The sequence below is a fragment of the Phyllobates terribilis genome, unplaced genomic scaffold (genome assembly GCF_046119375.1).
Source record: "Phyllobates terribilis strain yellow unplaced genomic scaffold, ASM4611937v1 Scaffold_9__5_contigs__length_417890890, whole genome shotgun sequence".
Classification (NCBI taxonomy): domain Eukaryota; kingdom Metazoa; phylum Chordata; class Amphibia; order Anura; family Dendrobatidae; genus Phyllobates; species Phyllobates terribilis.
In genome coordinates this window covers 348,727,915-348,749,210 of record NW_027362769.1, presented here as the reverse complement: position 1 = coordinate 348,749,210, position 21,296 = coordinate 348,727,915, and positions in this window count along the sequence as shown.

Sequence of the window (21,296 nt, the reverse complement as noted above, 5' to 3'; positions counted from 1 at the left end):
AGTGAGTGGCAGGGCTGCCCAAAATTTGGACGCACCCCAGTACCATTTTGAAGAGACTTAGAGGAGGGACTCCTGAAAACAATGTTCCCATTATTAGGAAGTGGGTCTCCCATTGTGTTCGCCTATGCAGTGAATTCAAGGGTTGCCAAAAATTTGGAGGCAGTCCAATGCCCCTTGGAAGAGACGTGGAGGTCAGAGGGCCTCCTGAAAACAATGTTCCCATTATTATGAAGTGGGTCTCCCATTATGTTTGCCTATGCAGTGAATGCAAGGGTTGCCAAAAATTTGGAGGCACTCCAATGCCCCTTGGAAGAGACGTAGAGGAGGGCCTCCTGAAAACAATGTTCCCATTATTAGGAAGTGGGTCTCCCATTGTGTTTGCCTATGCAGTGAATGCAAGGGCTGCTAAAAATTGGGAAGCACTCCAATGCCCCTTGGAAGAGACTTGGAGGAGGGCCTCATAAAAATGTTCCCATTAGAAAGGAGAGGGTCTCCTATACTTGTAATGCCCATGCACTAAGTGTATGGGCTGACAAACATTTACCCCTGGGGGTATACATGAACATACTGTATACATTTTTTTTTACAGGCATCATAAATGACTCGCCCCCTGGGCCGTGGGGCACCCGGAACCGAGCTTCTGTGCGTGCTGGGGGTAGTAATAGCAACCCGATCCCGTGGCTCAGGGTGGTCAGACCAAATGCTGTGGCAATCTATTTGTAGAGCTATGAATGTCCGACTACGCCACCCGTGGATTGCGGTCAGGGATGACCGCCGCTGCAAGGCAGACCGCTGAGGCTGATGTTGGTGTGCAGCACAGGGATAGGATAACTCCCCACGGGAAGAGTGTAGCCTCAGGGTAATGTAGGTGCATGCTGGGGGTGATGATGCAGGCGCAGCATAGATCACACAGAGTCCAATGGTGCAGTTCAGGCCTTTTACTCACAGTTGTTATCCAAGTCACTTTCGTCGGCAAGGACTGCCTGAGCCGTGCTGCGTCCACCAGGTGAGAGGCTCGGTCAACCCCCAGGCTATTCAGGAGTATGGCACAGGACCCCCTTCTATCCTTTCTCTGGCCTCTCGTGCCCCACCAGTGACCACGCTTCTGTCCAGCTGCCTCGGGCCTTCTCTGGTAAAACTTGGCGCCAGTTTCCCTGACCCTATGTGGTGCCTTCCTAGCGGGTGTAGCAGGGGGTCGCACCAATAGATGATCACGACCTCCGGTTCTTGGCTGAGGGATGATTTACCTCCACCAACTTGGGAATCCGGTACCCTTCCGCGGCCTGACCCTTCACTCGATATAACGTGGGCTTGCAACGGTTGCTGTCCGTTCTGCTCTCTTAGGGTCCCTTCTGCCTTCTTATTTCTGGAGCCTTTCTATTCCTCTGTCTGTCCTCTTTCCTTCCTTCTCCTTCTTCTCTCTTCCCTCAGGCTCCAGCCTCCATGCTAGGCCTGCCCAGGGAGCAGAGCCCATGCAGCAGCTCTGCTCCCTGCCTTCTCCTCTCACAGAACTCCCTCCTAAGATGGCCCCCACCTTTTTATCTGCTTCTCTGTGTCTGAGCTCAGGTGACCTGCACCCAATGAGCTCCTTCCTATGCTCCAGAAACCGTCCCCTCTGCTCCTACATCACTGGGTTCTCTCCCCCCTCCCCACTCTAGCCAGGGTCATGGTCAGTTGTGCCTGCAATTATATGGGAGCACCGTTGAGCTGTCCCCCGGAAATGGGGTGTGTGTGTGTGCAGCTAACTGAGCCCTGGTCCACACTCCATCCTTACCTGGGAGTGGAATATCACACCTCTGGTTGAGGTGCAATACCCCTGTAGCAACCGAACCCTCGAGGCGCTACATAAACACCCTTTAAAAAAATTATGTGGGTGTTGCATCACGGACCACGGTCACCCTGGTGATATGGTGGTGGAGGATGAGGATGAGGAGAAGGAGGAGGACAAGAGCAAATAGCCAAAATCAGGAAGCATATACCCATGTGTGGGTGTGAAGAGGTGCATTTGAATACACCTCCCAAAAAAAGACACAGGATTTGAGTTTGCTATGCTCCTATCATTCGGTGGTGTTGAGAAGTCTGGCCCAATCCAGCCCTTGTTCATTTTTATAAGAGTCAGCCTGTCAGCATTTTCAGTTGACAGGCAGATGTGCTTATCAGTTATAATTCCACCAGCGGCACTAAAAACCAGCTCTGATAAAACGCTAGCGGCAGGGCAGGCCAGGACCTTCAAGGCGTAGAGAAACAGTTCATTCCACGTATCCAGCTTGGATATCCAATAATTATAAGGCAGAGAGGAATCATGGAGGATGTTGGTACGGTCAGCAAGGTACTCCCTCAGCATCTTCCCAAACTTTGCACTCCTTGTGAGAGTACCCCGCGCCTCAGGGCTTGTGATGGGAGGGGCTGAGAAAATTCTCCCAGAACTTTGACAGTGTTCCCCTGCCTCTGCTGGATTGGAATTGTGTCTCTCTCGCCTGTAGTCCTTGGTTGTCCAATAAACTATGACCTCTGCCGCCAGCATTTTCAGATGGGAATTTTTTTAATAGTTACGCAACAAGGGCCTTCTGGTACTGCCCCATTTTTGTAGACCAGTCTGCCTCAGGAGTAAGAGATATAAAGTTCTCCTTGTAGCATGGGTCTAGAAGTGTCCCCAACCAGTAATGACTGTCACCCAATATTTTGACAATGCGAGGGCCATGGGAAAGACAGCGTAACATAAACTCAGCCATGCGTGCCAGACTGCTAACAGGCAAGACTTCTGTGTCCTCACCAAGAGGACGAGTGACCATGCTCTCCTCCTCCTCTCTGTCCTCAGTCCATCCATGCTGAACAGATGGTATGACAGTTGTGCAGGTAGTATCATCTATAGCGCATGAAACTAGCTCCTGTTCTTCCTCCTCCTCTTCCTCATTGTCACCCAATCCACGATGGGATGAGATGAGGCTGGGCTGTGTGCAATCACCCTGTATGGTTCCTTGCTCCATCTCATCGTGCTCCGCCTGCAATGCATCCTCTTTGATTGTGAGCAGAGAACGTTTCAGTAGACAGAGAAGTGGGATGGTGACGCTAATTATGGCGTCATCGCCGCTCACCATCTTGGTGGAGTCCTCAAAATTTTGGAGGATGGTACATATGTCTGACATCCATGTCCACTCCTGAGGTCTTATGTGTGGAGACTGAACTGAATACCGACGGCCTTGTTGATGCTGGTACTCAACAACTGCCCTCTTCTGCTCCCAAATCCCTCCCAACATCTGCAGTGTAGAGTTCCAAAGCGTGGGGACATCACACACCAGTCTGTGAGCTGGAAGCTGCAAACGCTGCTGAAACACGGCAAGGGCGGCGGAAGTTGTAGGTGACTTTCTAAAATAGGCACACAGGCGGCGTACTTTAACAAGCAGATCCAGCAGCTCCAGGTAGGATTTGAGAAACCGCTAAACCACGAGGTTAAGCACATGGGCCAGGCATGGTACGTGTGTGAGCTCGCCTCGCCTCAGAACAGCCACCAGGTTCCGGCCATTGTCACACACGACCATGCCTGGCTATACATGCCTGGCCAGGGCCGGCGTCAGCACCTGGCGTACCCGGGCAAGTGCCGGGGCCCTGGAAAATCAGAGGGGCCCAGCCGCCCACTCACTGTCGGGGCCCGGCCCACACACCCGCCCGCCCACTCACTCACTGTCGGGGCCGGGCTCACACACTCGCCCGCCCGCCCACTCACTGTCGGGGCCGGGCCCACACACCCACTCACTGTCGGGGCCATGGCCGCATCTTCGGCACCTGTTCAGTGACGCAGGCGCTGCTTGATTGCCGGCACTCCCCCAGTCCCAGAAATGGCCGCGCGCTGTCAGGCTGTGACTGCTAGTAATGACACGGCAGGGTCGACGGCACTGCACCTTTAATTGTGCTTGTGTGTCGCCCCTGCCGCGTCATTACTAGCAGACACAGTCGCACAGCGCGCAGCCATGTCTGTGGGAGTGCCGGCAATCAAACACCGTCGGAGCGGAGGTCCTGCACAAATGGGGGGGGAGCGGCCCGGACCCGACCGCAAGTGGGCCCCTCTGATGGTCCAGGGCCATGAAGTTTGTGACACGCCGGGGGCCCTGCACTGCCCCATACCTGAGGAGCTGCTGGACAGGACACTGGACCGGGGACAGGTGAGTGAGGCTTCCCCAATCCCCATATTAAAAATACTTGTAATGGGTCTGTGTGAGTGCATGTATGTGAATGTCAGTGTGTATGACTGTGTATATATATTTGTCTGTTTTATATATGTCTTTAAGAATTTGTGTAAAAATGTGTTTGTCTGTATGTGTGCATGTCTGCGTACCGTGTGTGCATGTCTGCGTACCGTGTGTGCATGTCTGCGTACCGTGTGTGCATGTCTGCGTACCGCGTGTGTCTGCGTACCGTGTGTCTGCGTACCGTGTGTGCGCGCATGTCTGCATATGTGAAGGATGAGGTGGCAGGCTGGGCCCTGTGTACTATATATATATATATATATATATATATTTCTCCGCCGTATCTGTGCATCATGAATCATGTATGTGTTAAAAGGGCCCACTGAGACTCTTTCGCCCGGGGCCCAGAAAAACCTGGAGCCGGCCCTGTGCCTGGCTGTAGGTTAAGCGGTGTGAGCCACAGATCTGCCTTCTCTTTCAGAGCTGTCCACAACTCTTCAGCATTGTGCGGTTTGTCACCTTAGCATATTAGCTTCAGCACAACCTGTTGCCGCTTGGCCGAGGCAGTGTTGCAGTGCTTCGAGCTTGTGACTGATGTGGTCATTTCGGAGATGGAGGCTGAAGAGGAGGAGGCTGAGGAGGATGAGTTGCAGGAGCTGTAGACTGTGGAGGCAACCCTGATTGACCTAGTGCCCGCAATCCTCGCAATTGAGCGCAAGCAGTCGTGATATGTGGGAATTTAGTAGTGTGGCCTGTGGGGGGTTGGCTGCGTATTTGCGCTTGCATTCCAAGGACTGGAGTATGGACAACTGAACGCTGCGCTGGGACAAGGACGTGGACGTGCTTCCTGATGATGCTGTTTGAGAGTGTGCAGCAACAGGTGCAGGGCAGGAGGCATATTTGCATGCACTATGGACAGGGGATTGGCTTGCATGCACAACAGCGGAAGAAGCAGCGGTGCCACCCGCAGACACTGTTCCTGGACCCTGGGGTTCGGCCCACAAAGTCGGGTGCTTTGCTGCCATGTGCCTGATCATGCTGGTGGTGGTCAGGCTGCTAGTTTTGCCACCCCTGCTGATGCTGGCCTGGCAAGTGGTGCAAATGGCCTTTTTGGGGTTATCGGCAGAGTCTTTAAAAAACAACCAGACTCGGGAAGACCTAACAGTTGTACTGGCAACTTCCTTCGTGTTGGTGTTGCAGGGAACGGTTGCCTGCCTTCTGTCTGCAGCCACCACACTGCTTCTTCCTGCCTTTTGGGGTGCTCTGCCTCCCTCCCCCTGTGTACTGCTGTCCTCGCTCTGCATGTCCTACTGCCTGGTTGGGTCAGTTACTATATCATCCACCACCTCGTCTTCCACTTCCGCACCCTGGTCCTCCTCCTGACTTTCTGGCAATTGTGTCTCATCATCATCCACCTTTTGTGACACTTTACCACCGTCGCCTTCGTGTGGCCGTGGTTGTGTGTCACCCAGGGGGAATATAGGGGACTCGGTACCCGGGCCTTTTACCCTGTTTAGGAGATCACGGCAGTCGGCTCCCGGGCCCATACTCTGGGTCTCTCTTTAAAAAGGGGTTTTAGTGTACAGTTTGTCTCGTGACTCCACCTGTGGTTTCTGGTAATGGTTACCGGTGCTGCTGCAGACCTCCGGGGGGTGATGGGATGGCAGCTGGGATGTTTCTGCTCCCCACAGGCGGAGCGGGTCCCCTGGGCAGTGTAGGTGCAAATGGTGGTGATGCTGGGGCTTGCAGTGCAGGAGAGATTGTGCAGCAGGAGTAACTGACAGAGACAGGGGATTCACTTCAGTACCTTTACTGGTGCGGATGTCAGGTACGGTCCAGGGTACTCGGCAGGAAGGGTGCACTTTAGCACTTAGCGCTGTATGGAAAGGACCTGGCTGTATTCTGAAGTGCCAACAAGCAAATGGCGCAGAACAACGGTGTTCTCTGGATTGCTTTTTAAGGAAATAATGAGGATTAAGATCCAAAAAAAAAAATATTCCTGGCCCCTGAGACCTGGGCCTATTTCTAGAAATATCTACCATCAGCCGCAGACAAAACTGTAATGGAGCCTCTTGTGTTATGTGCACTACAGTCTGCTATATACTCTGCCTGCCTATATACATTGCCTGCCTGATATCTCTGCAGATAGATTAGTCCTCAGAAGGACTGTTTGTTGAGATGGATATGTGTCTCTAATATAGTTTGGTACACCTACACTAACTAGAAACAAGCAAATCTCTCCCTAGCTCAGCAGCAGCTCTCCCTACTGTCTGTTTCCGGAGTGACTGTAACGAGCATGGCGGCACCAGGTCTGATATAGACCTGATGACACTGTGCGGCCAGCCAATCACTGTAATGCCACAACCAACATGGCTGCAGCATTACAGTGAGTGGCAGGCAATCCCTGCATGTTCATTGGCTCTGTAAAGAGCGGCAAACATGCAGGGAGGAGACCCGAGCTCCCGCCGAGCAACCCCGGAAATACTTGGCGAGCGCCGAGCATCTCGAGTATACTCACTATTTAAACATAATGGTATACGGTAATCCATATTATATACTGCCCATATAGGACTAAAATAGCCAGATCATCATATCACAATAAGCAAAAAGGGGGGGGCAAAGACCGAAGATGATGAAGCAGAGGCATGCAGATATTATAAACATGAGAAATTTTATTAATAAAAATCACTAACAGATGTGGGGGATACAAGACATATACAACAATACAATTGTGAAAAAATGAAGCGCATGGCAGCACTAAACATATTCATGGGCACCAAACAACCTCCCTATAATGAGGGTATCAATACTCAATTGGCCTATTAATGTATGTGTGTAAGTGGTAGCTAAGATATATCAAAGGGCCAAAAACAGGGAAGACGATCTATACTGATGCTCACTAAGTTACCAATATACAACTATGTGGTGAATTACCTGTGATATATAACAGCCACTGACACGATGCCACCGCCTGCGCGCCAACCCCGAAGCGCGTTTCGGCAACGAGCCTTTGTCAGGGGGCTTTTTTTTTCATTCTTTATTTAAGGTGGACCTGTCAGCTAGGATACAATGCGGTTGGGGAAAGACTGACTTGGGATTTGCTGCCTGCACATGAACAAACTCAGCGAGTATTAAGAACACTTATAACTAGAGATGAGCGTTGTTCTACTCGAACTGTTCGCCAATCTCAAATTCGAGCTGTTTTGGGCGGTGTTCGAGCCGGTCGGCGAACACGAACAATTTGAGAAAAATTCGGCTGTTCGAGGTTATGTTCGATAACTGTTCGTGCACCAAAATCATAACTGGATTTTTTCTCAGTAATGATGAAAATTAATGTTAATACGCAGTTTGAGTGTACAGCGGGGCGGGGGGAGGGGCAGGGGATGGATCTCTGCAGGAACAATGAAGATCTCCATTTTTTTTTCTCTTTCCCGCATTTGCAGTGGGGAGGTGCAATCTGTCAGCCTATCAGCAGCGCACACACGGAGCGAAGTGCTTTTTTTCACACAAGCAAGGGCATGTGTGATTGGCAGTGTATGTCACATGTCCTTGCCCTATAAGACCAAGCCATTTTCCCCGTCGCCACCATTTTCTCACTGCTGCAGCTGCGTGTTAGACGGCACCGCTGTTGCTGTGTGCGCTATACCTTGTTAATTTCAAGCCAATTTTCGCACAAATATACAGATAGCTTGGGAGTAGGGAATAGTTGTGATTGCAGTCCTTTTAAGGACTAGGTTACAGCATTTCCTACGACTTTTATCAGGCAGGTCTGTGCTCTTAAATAGATAGATTGTGGGAGTAAAGACTAATTGTAATTGGAGTCCTTTTCAGGACTAGGTTACATCAGTTCCTATCAGTTTTTGCCAGGCAGGTCTGTGCCAGTGCTGTGCAAGTTTTTTTCACAGCATTTGGCTGAATCTAGCAAAGCTAATCCTTTTTGGCCTATTGCAGAGTGTGTTAGTCAGTGGAGTAGCCTATCTGTGTTGCAAGATATACCACCTGTGTATAGAATACCAATTTTTTTACTGCACCTAGTGAAGTAAAATCTTTTGGGCATAGCATCATTCTATTAGTCCATCTATACTGACCTCCATCAGGTTGCAAACTGAATATAATTTTTTTCTGCATCTAGCTCTGAAAAAATATTTGGGCTTCTAGCGGTGTGTGGCACTTGGTCTATTAGTCCATCTATACTGACCTCCATCAGGTTGCAAATTAAAAATAATTTTTTTCTTCATTTATCTCTAAAAAAATATTTGGGCTTCTAGCAGCGTGTGGGACTTGTTCTATTAGTCCATCTATACTGACCTCCATCAGGTTGCAAATTAAAAATAATTTTTTTCTTCATTTATCTCTGAAAAAATATTTGGGCTTCTAGCAGCGTGTGGGACTTGTTCTATTAGTCCATCTATACTGACCTCCATCAGGTTGCAAATTAAAAATAATTTTTTTCTGCATCTAGCTCTGAAAAAATATTTGGGCTTCTAGCAGTGTGTGGGACTTGGTCTATTAGTCCATCTATACTGACCTCCATCAGGTTGCAAATTAAAAATATTTTTTTTCTGCATCTAGCTCTGAAAAAATATTTGAGCTTCTAGCAGTGTGTGGGACTTGGTTTATTAGTCCATCTATACTGACCTCCATCAGGTTGCAAATTAAAAATAATTTTTTTCTTCATTTATCTCTGAAAAAATATTTGGGCTTCTAGCAGCGTGTGGGACTTGTTCTATTAGTCCATCTATACTGACCTCCATCAGGTTGCAAATTAAAAATAATTTTTTTCTGCATGTAGCTCTGAAAAAATATTTGGGCTTCTAGCAGTGTGTGGGACTTGGTCTATTAGTCCATCTATACTGACCTCCATCAGGTTGCAAATTAAAAATAATTTTTTTCTGCATCTAGCTCTGAAAAAATATTTGGGCTTCTAGCAGTGTGTGGGACTTGGTCTATTAGTCCATCTATACTGACCTCCATCAGGTTGCAAATTGAATAAAAAAATTTTCTGCATCTAGCTCTGAAAAAATATTTGGGCTTCTAGCAGTGTGTGGGACTTGGTCTATTAGTCCATCTATACAGACCTCCATCAGGTTGCAAATTAAAAATAATTTTTTTCTTCATTTATCTCTGAAAAAATATTTGGGCTTCTAGCAGCGTGTGGGACTTGTTCTATTAGTCCATCTATACTGACCTCCATCAGGTTGCAAATTAAAAATAATTTTTTTCTGCATGTAGCTCTGAAAAAATATTTGGGCTTCTAGCAGTGTGTGGGACTTGGTCTATTAGTCCATCTATACTGACCTCCATCAGGTTGCAAATTAAAAATAATTTTTTTCTTCATTTATCTCTGAAAAAATATTTGGGCTTCTAGCAGCGTGTGGGACTTGTTCTATTAGTCCATCTATACTGACCTCCATCAGGTTGCAAATTAAAAATAATTTTTTTCTGCATCTAGCTCTGAAAAAATATTTGGGCTTCTAGCAGTGTGTGGGACTTGGTCTATTAGTCCATCTATACTGACCTCCATCAGGTTGCAAATTAAAAATATTTTTTTTCTGCATCTAGCTCTGAAAAAATATTTGGGCTTCTAGCAGTGTGTGGGACTTGGTTTATTAGTCCATCTATACTGACCTCCATCAGGTTGCAAATTAAAAATAATTTTTTTCTTCATTTATCTCTGAAAAAATATTTGGGCTTCTAGCAGCGTGTGGGACTTGTTCTATTAGTCCATCTATACTGACCTCCATTAGGTTGCAAATTAAAAATAATTTTTTTCTGCATGTAGCTCTGAAAAAATATTTGGGCTTCTAGCAGTGTGTGGGACTTGGTCTATTAGTCCATCTATACTGACCTCCATCAGGTTGCAAATTAAAAATAATTTTTTTCTGCATCTAGCTCTGAAAAAATATTTGGGCTTCTAGCAGTGTGTGGGACTTGGTCTATTAGTCCATCTATACTGACCTCCATCAGGTTGCAAATTGAATAAAAAAATTTTCTGCATCTAGCTCTGAAAAAATATTTGGGCTTCTAGCAGTGTGTGGGACTTGGTCTATTAGTCCATCTATACAGACCTCCATCAGGTTGCAAATTAAAAATAATTTTTTTCTTCATTTATCTCTGAAAAAATATTTGGGCTTCTAGCAGCGTGTGGGACTTGTTCTATTAGTCCATCTATACTGACCTCCATCAGGTTGCAAATTAAAAATAATTTTTTTCTGCATGTAGCTCTGAAAAAATATTTGGGCTTCTAGCAGTGTGTGGGACTTGGTCTATTAGTCCATCTATACTGACCTCCATCAGGTTGCAAATTAAAAATAATTTTTTTCTGCATCTAGCTCTGAAAAAATATTTGGGCTTCTAGCAGTGTGTGGGACTTGGTCTATTAGTCCATCTATACTGACCTCCATCAGGTTGCAAATTGAATAAAAAAATTTTCTGCATCTAGCTCTGAAAAAATATTTGGGCTTCTAGCAGTGTGTGGGACTTGGTCTATTAGTCCATCTATACTGACCTCCATCAGGTTGCAAATTGAATAAAAAAATTTTCTGCATCTAGCTCTGAAAAAATATTTGGGCTTCTAGCGGTGTGTGGGACTTGGTCTATTAGTCCATCTATACTGACCTCCATCAGGTTGCAAATTAAAAATAATTTTTTTCTGCATCTAGCTCTGAAAAAATATTTGGGCTTCTAGCAGTGTGTGGGACTTGGTCTATTAGTCCATCTATACTGACCTCCATCAGGTTGCAAATTAAAAATAATTTTTTTCTGCATCTAGCTCTGAAAAAATATTTGGGCTTCTAGCAGTGTGTGGGACTTGGTCTATTAGTCCATCTATACTGACCTCCATCAGGTTGCAAATTAAAAATAATTTTTTTCTTCATTTATCTCTGAAAAAATATTTGGGCTTCTAGCAGCGTGTGGGACTTGTTCTATTAGTCCATCTATACTGACCTCCATCAGGTTGCAAATTAAAAATAATTTTTTTCTGCATCTAGCCCAGCCAATAGTTTTGGCCTAATACCACAGTTTGGCCACTCAGCTCTGCTCGGTTATCATCCATTGTTTTTTTGTGCAAACAACTCCAGAGTTGTGAATTAGTTAACCACCAAAATGAGTGGAAAAAGGCCTGCTGCTGGTGGAAAGGGGAATAGGCGTGTTGGGAAGGGGAAAAAAGGTTGTGTCCGTGGGGTAGGTGCAGAAGAAAGACCATCTTCCAGCCAAACTAAAATGTCTACTTCTTTTAGCGGACAATGTGATAAGATCCCTTTCTTACGGCCACGCCAATCGCTACAAATTCCAGATGAGGCACAAAAACAGCAGGTGCTTCAACGGATATCAAGTGCTCCTTTAAGTGGGCTCTCCTCCACATCAACTTCAACATCACAAATACTCCAGTCCTCAAAGGTGTCACCCAAATCGCACTTGCTTCCTCACAGCTCCCAAATCTCCAGCTGCCCGTCTGAGTATGAGGTAGAACAGATGGTTGAGTCTGCAGAGCTGTTTACTCATACTATAGCCTGGGAATCATAGGTCGACTCCAGCGCTTCTGTGAATCCAGACGAGGAAATGATCTGCACTGATGCCCAGAATCTTTATGAGTCGGATCCAGGACCAGACGCAGAAGGTTCTGACCATAATGTAGACCCTCATTCCCAAACTGTAACTCCTGTTGGTGGAGACAATGAGGAAGACGATGATAAGACTCAAATACCTGATTGGAGCGACAACTTTAGTTTTTTGTCAGGGCAGGAACAGGTTGGCTCTGAGGACGACGGGTGTGATAACGCACAGGGTGATGATGATGAGGTCGGAGATCCCACTTACTGTCAACCCACAGTCAGCCAAGAGATGAGGTCAGCAGAGGAGGTGGAGGAAGATGCTAGTGACGACGAGGTCAGGTTGCGCCTTCCTGGACAGAGACGTAGTACTGGAAGCACGTCAACAACTGCATCCTCAAACACAACTCTGCCTCTCACCACAAGTCGTGGTGGCTCTTCAGGTCGCATGGGTGCTAAGCCTTGCATAGCCTGGGCATTTTTTCAGATCGATAAAGATGACCCAACTCGTGTTATCTGTAACATTTGTCAGCAAAAGCTAAGTAGAGGCCAAAAAATACATAGTTTGAGTACTTCATGCATGAACCGGCACATGGACATGAAGCATAAGTTGCAGTGGGAAGCTCAGTGTGCTACAATGCGGCCTAGCCGGCCGGGCCAATCACCGTCTGCCATATCTTGTGCATCCGCGGCCTCTTCATCCTCTGTGACTGGGGGGACAGCAGTCACACCTGTTTTGGGGCGCAGACCTGCCACCTCTTTACCCGCAACAGCCAGCGTGATTGGCAGGTCATCATTTTCTTTGGAGGTGGTAACACCAGCTGGTGTTGAGCGCTGTCCGACATCGATAGCACCACCTTTGGATCAAGGCAACCTAACATGTCCGCCTGCATCTTCCTCACAGACCGGCAGTTTGCCGGGGACACCCTTATCAACCCCGTCTAAGCACAATAGCCAGCCCTCGGTCCCTCAGATGTGGACAAGTAAAAGACCATTTCCTCCTAGCCATGAGAAAGCTAAGAGGTTGAATTTCACCATCTGCAAGCTCTTGGCTACAGAAATGCTGCCTTTCCGCCTGGTGGACACAGAGGATTTTCGAGACCTTATGTCCGTCGCAGTGCCCCAGTACCAGATGCCCAGTCGGCACTACTTCTCAAAGAAAGGTGTGCCTGCGCTCCACCAGCATGTCGCACACAACATCACCGCTTCTTTGAGAAACTCTGTGTGTGACAGGGTGCATTTCACCACAGACACTTGGATGAGTAGGCATGGACAGGGGCGTTACATGTCGCTGACTGGGCACTGGGTAACTATGGTGACAGCAGGACAAGGGGCTGCTGTCCAAGTCTTGCCGTCCCCACGAGTTGTGCGTCAATCCTCTTTATGTCAAAGTTCCTCCACTGCTTCTGCCTCCTCAACCTCCTCTCGGTCTTCCACCTGCACCCAAAGCCTGTCTGGTCATGCCACAAGCTTTCTAACTGCGCAGAAGGGATCCTGCACACCTCCTTACTATGCTGGCAGTAGGGCTCAACGTCATCAGGCGGTTTTTACATTGAAATGTCTGGGAAATGTGAGTCACACAGCTGAGGAGTTGTGGTCAGCTCTGGAGAACCAATTTCATGAATGGTTGTCTCCACTGGACCTGAAACCAGGGAAGGCCGTGTGCGACAATGCTGCAAACCTGGGTGCGGCCCTTCGCCGGGGCAATGTCACACACGTGCCTTGTATGGCTCACGTGTTGAACCTGGTTGTCCAGCAATTTTTAGCCCACTATCCCAGACTAGATGGCCTTCTGCAGAGGGCACGGTCGCTGTGTGCTCACTTCCGCCGTTCGCATCCCGCAGCTCAGCGACTTACATCTCTACAGAAGTCGTTGGGCCTGCCACTTCACCGGCTAAAATGCGATGTGCCTACCCGGTGGAATTCAACTCTGCACATGTTGCAGCGACTGTGGCAGCACCGACAAGCCCTGGTGCAATACGTTCTGACGTATAGCCTGGGCCAACGAGATTCAGAGGTGGGGCAAATCACGCTGGAGGAGTGGTCTCAGATCAGGAACCTATGCACCCTTCTGCACAGTTTTGAAATGGCGACGAAGATGTTTAGTGCTGACGATGCCATTATCAGCATGACTATTCCGGTGATTTACATGCTGGAGCACATGTTAAACAGAATTCGGAGTCAGGTGGTGGCACAAGAGGAGGTGGAGGAAGTAGAGGAGGAGGAGTTGTATGCGGAAGGGCTAACATCTGCAAGGTCCAGACGGTCGGCAGCACCAAGGCGGCAGGCATGTGAGGGTGGGGGAGATGGTTTTACCAGGGCGCATGGTAGCAGCCAAACTAGTGAGGAAGGTGCAGGAGCCCAGGAAGAAGTGGAGGACGAACTGATGGAAGACTCATCAGATGAGGGAGACCTTGATCACATTTCTGTTGTGCGAGGTTGGGGGGAGAGGACAGAGGAAGGAAGCATGATTGTTACCTCGCCACCAACACAACAGGGACTTGGTGCTCCTGGATGCGCAACACACATGAGTGCCTTCTTGCTGCACTACCTGCAACATGACCCTCGAATTGTGAGAATTAGCAATAATCCTGACTACTGGGTTGCCACACTGTTAGATCCCCGGTACAAAAGTAAATTTGCAGAAATTATTCCTGCCATAGAAAGGGATGCACGCATGCAGGAGTATCAGCAGAGACTGTTGCAGAATCTTACATGTGCTTTTCCACAAAATACCAGTGGTGCACGTAGTGAATCTCACAGTTCCAACTTGCCAACCGTGGGACCGTCAAGTGTTCAGCACTCAAACCGTAACAGAACCACAGTATCTGCTGGTAACATCAATTTTGCGGAATCATTTCACCACTTTTTTAGCCCATCCTTTGCAAGGCCACAGGAGACAAGAAGTCTGACACATAGTCAACGCCTAGAGACGATGGTACAGGAGTATCTCCAAGTAAACATTGAAGCCACGACTGTGTCACTGGACCCTTGCTCTTTTTGGGCTTCCAATCTGGATAAATGGCCGGAGCTAGCCACTTACGCCTTGGAGATCTTGTCATGCCCCGCAGCCAGCGTTCTGTCTGAACGTGTGTTCAGCGCTGCTGGTGGTGTGCTGACAGATAAGCGCACGCGGCTCTCCACTGATAATGTAGACAGACTCACGTTCATAAAGATGAACAAATCATGGATCCGAAACGACTTTTCTACCCCTGTGTCATCCTGGGGAGAGTAAAAGCTTGATGATTGGTTAAAATCACCCTACCAACCGTTTTAAGCTTTCAAATTACTAATCATGTTTATCTGTATCTTGACTGGAAAATAATTTGGGCTTTGTAGCAGTGTGCAGCACTGATCCTATTAGGCCATCTATAATAAGCTTCACCAGATTTAAAATTAAAAATAATTTTTAGCTGCATCTAGCCCGGAAAATAATTTTGGGGCTCCGAGATGCGCAAGACACATAAGTGCCTTCTTGCTGCACTACCTGCAGCATGACCCTCATATTGTCAGAATTCGAAGTAATCATGACTACTGGGTTGCCACACTCTTAGATCCCCCAAACTTTTCGATCAACCTTTTCATTTTAATAAAGACCAAAAAAATGGTCATTTTTGAAATTATAAGCATTAGCAGGTTGTTAGAAACTGAAATCAAACAGTTTTCAACTCAAAACTTTATTCTAGGTGATGTTACATTTTCACATAGGACCCCTTGTTCGAAAGGAGCTTCTGAACTCTCTCGTCCATTGAATTTGTCAGGTTTTGGATGGTTTCTGCTTCAATTGTTTTGCATGAGGACAGAATACCCTCCCAGAGCTGTTGCTTATGTAGCACCCTGAGGATTCGGCTGCTACAGGGGTATTGCACCTCAACCCAGAGGTGTGATATTCCACTCCCGGGTAAGGAAGGAGTGTGGAACTGAGCTCAGATAGACTGCATGCACTACATACATCCCATTCCAGAGGAGCAGGCCGACGGTACTCCCACTTAGAAATGTGCAGGTACAACCGAGCCTGTTCCTGGCTGGAGTGGGAGGGGGGTGGTACATCCCATGTAGTGTAGGGGCAGATAGGGGGAGCAGTCTGGGTAGTGATAGGAGCTCATTGGGTGCTGGTCACCTGAGCTCACACATAGAGGGATATATAAGGAGGGCACCAACTTAGATCAGGGTCAGACGCTGAGAACAAGTCAGTTGGAGAGGAGAGAGAAGGAAACAGCAGCCCTGGAGAGAGAGAGAGTGGAGCAGAGAAAGACCCAGAGGGGGAAGACTGAAGGGACCCAAGAACCCAAATTAGAGCACCGGGTGAGGAGTCAGCAAGAGGGTACCGGAACCCAAGCTGGTGGGGGCAAAGACATTCCCCAGCCAGAGACCGGAGACCGTGGGCAGTGTCTGTCACGGTCACCCACCACATTCACCCCGAAGGCACACCACATGAAGGGTCAGGGAACCCAGGGCCAAGGGTGTCCCAAAAGAAGGCCCGAGGGAGCTGGACCTAGGTGAATCACTGGTGGGGACGGCTGAAGAAAGGACAGAGGGAGAGCTCAGGGCCACGCTCTGGACTTGTTTGGGGGTTGGCCGGATCCAGGACCTGGTGGACGCAGCACGGCTCGGGTGGTCACTAGCAGCTGGAGTGACCAGTACAACATCAGCAGTAAGTAAACACCCTTAACTGCACAACCCGAGTCTGTCTTCATTGCCGGCTGCATCGCACCACCACAACCCCCATCCTCTGCGCCTGTCCCCTCTGAGGCTATACCCCTCCCGTTGGGGGTTATCTCACCAAGCTGCGCACCCACCATCAGCCTCAGCGGACCCTGCAGCAGCGGCGGCCACAGTGACCGCATCACAACGGGTGGCGTAGTCGACACAAAAGAACTTTAGTAACATCTGTAAAGCTGCCACATAACACTTAGCTTGACGCCCTGGGCACGGGACCGGGTCACAGCCGCTCGGAGACTACAACCCCCCATCTGATCCGGTGCCGGGTATTCCCCTCAAAAAGGAATATGTCCCAGGGGGCGCGTCACTTAGATGTGAACTGCCTCCCGCCATCATAGACACTCCTTTTAATGATGCTCCAAAGGTTCTGAATGGGGTAGAGGTCAGGGGAGCATGGGGGTCACACCATAAGTTTGTCCCCTTTTATGCCCATATCAGCCAGAGATGCAGATGTTTTATGTGCAGCATGAGATGGTGCATTATCATGCAGAAAAATGATCTTGCTGTGAAATACACGGTTCTTCTTCTTGAACCATGGCAGGAAGTGCTGTTTGAGAAAATCCACATACATTATGGAGTTCATCTTTAGCGCCTTCAGGGATCCTAAAGGGGCCGACAATCTCTCTCCCCATGATTCCAGCCCAAAACATTACTCCACCTCCTCCTTGTTGGCGCTGTAGCCGTGTTTGCGTGGGGTGTCCATCAACCAGCCATCCTCCACTCCATTCATCTGGACCATCGAGCGCTGCACGGCACTCATCCGTGAACAAAACAGTTTTGAAATCAGTCTTCATGTAATGTTTGGCCCACTGGAGCCGTTTCTGCTTGTGTGAAGTGGATAGAGGAGGTCGACAGGATGGCATATGCACAGCTGCAAACCTCTGAAGGACCCTGCATCTTGTTCGGGGGACATTGGAGGCACAAGCAGCTTCAAAAACTTGTCTGCTGCTATGACAAGGCTTTTTTGCCGCTGCTGTTTCAACCTGACGTAATTGCCTGTAGGAAAGAGTCCTCAATTTGCCCTTATCAGCACGCACACGTGTGTACTGTGAATCAGCTACATACTTCTTGATTGCCAAGACACTTCATCCTGATCATCGCACAATGTTGATTGTAGTCATGCCTTGACCTAAACACTCCACAATTTGTTGCTTCTCAGCAGCCGACACATCCTTTTTCTTTCCCATTTTGGCAGAAAATGTAGGCTGCTTAATAATGTGAGAGAGCCTTCTTAAGTAGTCTTGCCTTTCATTGGACACACCTGCCAAACTAATTAGCACAGGTGTCTGCAATTGCTTACAGTGATATAAAGAGCCCTGACACACATCACCATCATTGAGTTTAACTGACAAACAAACAAATTCTTCCCTTATCACTCCTAAACACTTTTTGCATAATAATTTGGAACGCGGTGTACATGTGCTTTTCCACAAAACACCAGTGGTTCACGTAGTGAATCTTACAGTTCTAACTTGCCAACCGTGGTCTGTATGGAATTGTTCAATAAAGGGCCCAAAATTAAGATAACATAGATGGGAGAGGTCTCTATGAATAGGAATTCCTAAGTATTTGATACCCTGTGAGGGCCAGGCAAAGGGAAAGTTGGACTGGATGGAATCCTATATGGATTTAGGGAGGGAGACATCGAGGGCCTCAGACTTCGCTGCATTGATTTTAAAATTTTACCATGTAACAAAGTGATCTATTTCAGCCATAACAGCAGGGATGGATATATGTGATTGAGTGATATATACTAGGACATCATCAGCAAATAGAGAGCACTTGTACTCGGTGCCTCCCACCTCAATCCACCTAATATTGGGGTTATGGCGAATTGATGAGAGCAGGTGCTCCGTCACTAGGATGTATAAGAGAGGGGACAGAGGACATCCCTGCCTTGTCCCATTGGTGATTGTGAAAGGTGATGAAAATGTTCTGACGCACCCCCTGGGCCTTGGGACACCCAGAGCCGGACCCTTTTTGGTGGATGCTGGTGGTTGTAGTCTTCGTGGCGGCGATCCGGTTCCGTGGCTCAGGGCGGTCAAACCAGTGGCGGAACTATTTATGTGGTTTTGATGTTTAAATGTCCGACTACGCCACCCGTGGATTGCGGTCAGAGTGAACCGCCGCTACAGGGCAGACCGCTAAGGCTGGTGTTGTGGGTGCAGCAGAGCGTAGCATAACTCCCCACGGGAGGAGTATAGCCTCAGGGCAGTGTATGCGGAGGATGGGGGTGATGGTGCAGGGCAGCAGCAGTAACGACACGGAGTCAGTGATGCAGTTCAGGGCCTTTACTCACAGTTCTTATTATCCAGACCACGTCTGCAGGTAACGGCTGCCCACGTCGTACTGTGCTCACCAGGTGAGGGGCTCAGACAACTCCCAGATAACTTTGGAGCGCTTCACAGGACCCCCTTTGTGTGTCCTTTGTCTGGCCTTTCTTACCAACACTTCTGTCCGGCTGCCTCGGGCCTCCTCTTGGTAAACTTGGCGCCAGTTTCCCTGACCCTATGTGGTGCCTTCCTAGCGGGTGGAGCAAGGGGCTGCGCCACATAAAATGTCAGAGCCTCCGGTTTCTAGCTGAGGGTCGTTTCCTGCCTCCACTAGTTCGGGGACCGGTCTCCCCCTTTGGCCTGACCCCTCCACGCAGGTGGATTCGGGCGTGCGGTGGCGACTCGCCCGTCCGCACCCCTGGGATCCCTTCATTCCTCGTTCCTGGAGCCTTCTCCGCTCCTCTTCCTTCCTTCTCCCTCTTGCAGGCCTGGGCCTCTGTTACTAGGCCCGCCTCCGGAGCAGAGCTCATGCAGAGCCCCTGCTCCCTGCCACTTCTGCTCAGACTTCTCTGCACTGAACTAAGATGGTGCCCACCTTTTATACTCCCTTCTCAATGCACCCAGGAACTGCTTCCTCCCTGCTCCTGCACTGCAGGGTTCCCCTTCCTCAGTGTTCCCTCCCCCCACTCCAGCCAGGGACAGGGACTGTCGTGCCCATCTCAGGGGCATATTGGTCGCCCTGCCCCACGGCAATGTGGTGTAATGCATGCAGGTGTCGGGTCCTGATCCACACTCCATCCTTATCTGAGAGTGAGATATCACACCTCTGGGTGAGGTGCAATACGTCTGTAGCAACCGAGCCCTCGGTGCTACAGTTCCATTTATCTTCAGCCTAGGTGACGTATTGTGATACAGGGCCGTGATTTTGGCTATAAAAGGGTCCCCTAGACCCCTACCCCAAGCTTTTTAAGAGAATCATATATGGCGTGCCAGGAGACTCTATGGAATGCTTTCTCAGCATCCAACGAGAGTATCTACTTACAAATTTTTAACTGCATCTAGCCCAGGAAATACTTTGTGCCTAGTAGCAGTGTCTGCTAGTCAGCGGATTATCCCGGCTGTTAAGCAAGCTACACCACCTGTAGTTTGGACACTTAATTTTTTCAAAGGAAATGCTTCGGGACCACGGGATACTTAGTGAAGAGCATCAGGAGGCACCCCAAGGCATAGGGGCTGGGACTGGCACTAGGATGCCTTGCGGTGGACAGCCGAGCTCGATCCTTATAAAAGCTTTTTAACTGCAGCAGCTTTAGTGGACGCTACTGGAGCTGGAATTATGCGGCTGCTGGCATGAGACTTGCCCTCCAATAGATCCTTGTAAATGGATTTAAAGTGTATTCATTCAAATTAGAGGGACAATTTAAATTAAAAAGCTTAGAGCTGCCTCCACCACAGGGGGGCTCTCTCGACCCACCAGCGGACAGGCACCAGTATTGGGAGAGGGGGGCTGGCCGTCAGGGTTCACCGCGGCTCTGGCACAAACCCGGCGACACGGAGGTGGCACGGGCAGGAGCGGACTGGCCGTCTCGGCTTCTCACTTTTTGGATTTTAGAAGGGCATGACATGCCTATATCTGTGTCTCCCCCTCCTTTTACTCCTCCACCTCTTTTCTTTTCGCATGACTATATGTACTTGTCACTTTTCCATGTGTTAGTTGTGTCTTCTGAGCAGTTTGTCAGCTTTTGGACACCTTTGAAGGTGTTTTCTATGTGTTTCTATGTGTTTTTGTTTGCCTGCCATTGGTTTTAACGGTGTTCGAAGGTGTTCGACGAACAGTTCGGCGAACACACGGGTGTTCGACGAACCGAACCGAACTCGAACACTACGGGGGTGGCTCAACACTACTTATAACTTGCTCCACGTCTCCTCCACTAACACGGTCTGCCTATGTAGAGCAGCTGATCCTGGCTGACCACTCCAACTTAAATGGCTGCAGAATAGTTTTATGATGTGTGCATTGATGAGATTGAGCTGAAACAAGGCACAGCTCAAAGTATATGTATGTGCTGTGCCTGTGTATATGCTGTAGCATAAGTGTCAATCACTAGTCATAGTGACCCTGGGGACTAGCCCCACTGACCGAATATTGAGCTGTCCACCTACAAAAGACTTTGCCAGTACCTATCTAAAATGCATGGCAAGTGTTAAGCTTCCCCTCCGTATACCTTAGCTAAATGCCAACCGAATAATAGTTTGGCTGCCAACCATTTTGGCTGTCTCTCCCCATATACAGGATGACTCTTTCTGCTGAGCGCTCCTGTGTTCTGCATGTGACAGCCACTGCTAGAAATCTCTGAAGGCAGCTTATCTCAAAGAGAATAAAAGTACCGGCAGTTTGAAATCGGACATATCAGATCCTTATCTTCCTGGATAATCAACTGTCTAGGCCCCCATACACATTTGACTATCGGCCAAACCCACTTTAGTATTTCATAGTTTTTAAGGTTGGCAGCAGACATAAAAGTCCATCGAGTTCAGCCTATAGCCTAACATGATGATCCAGA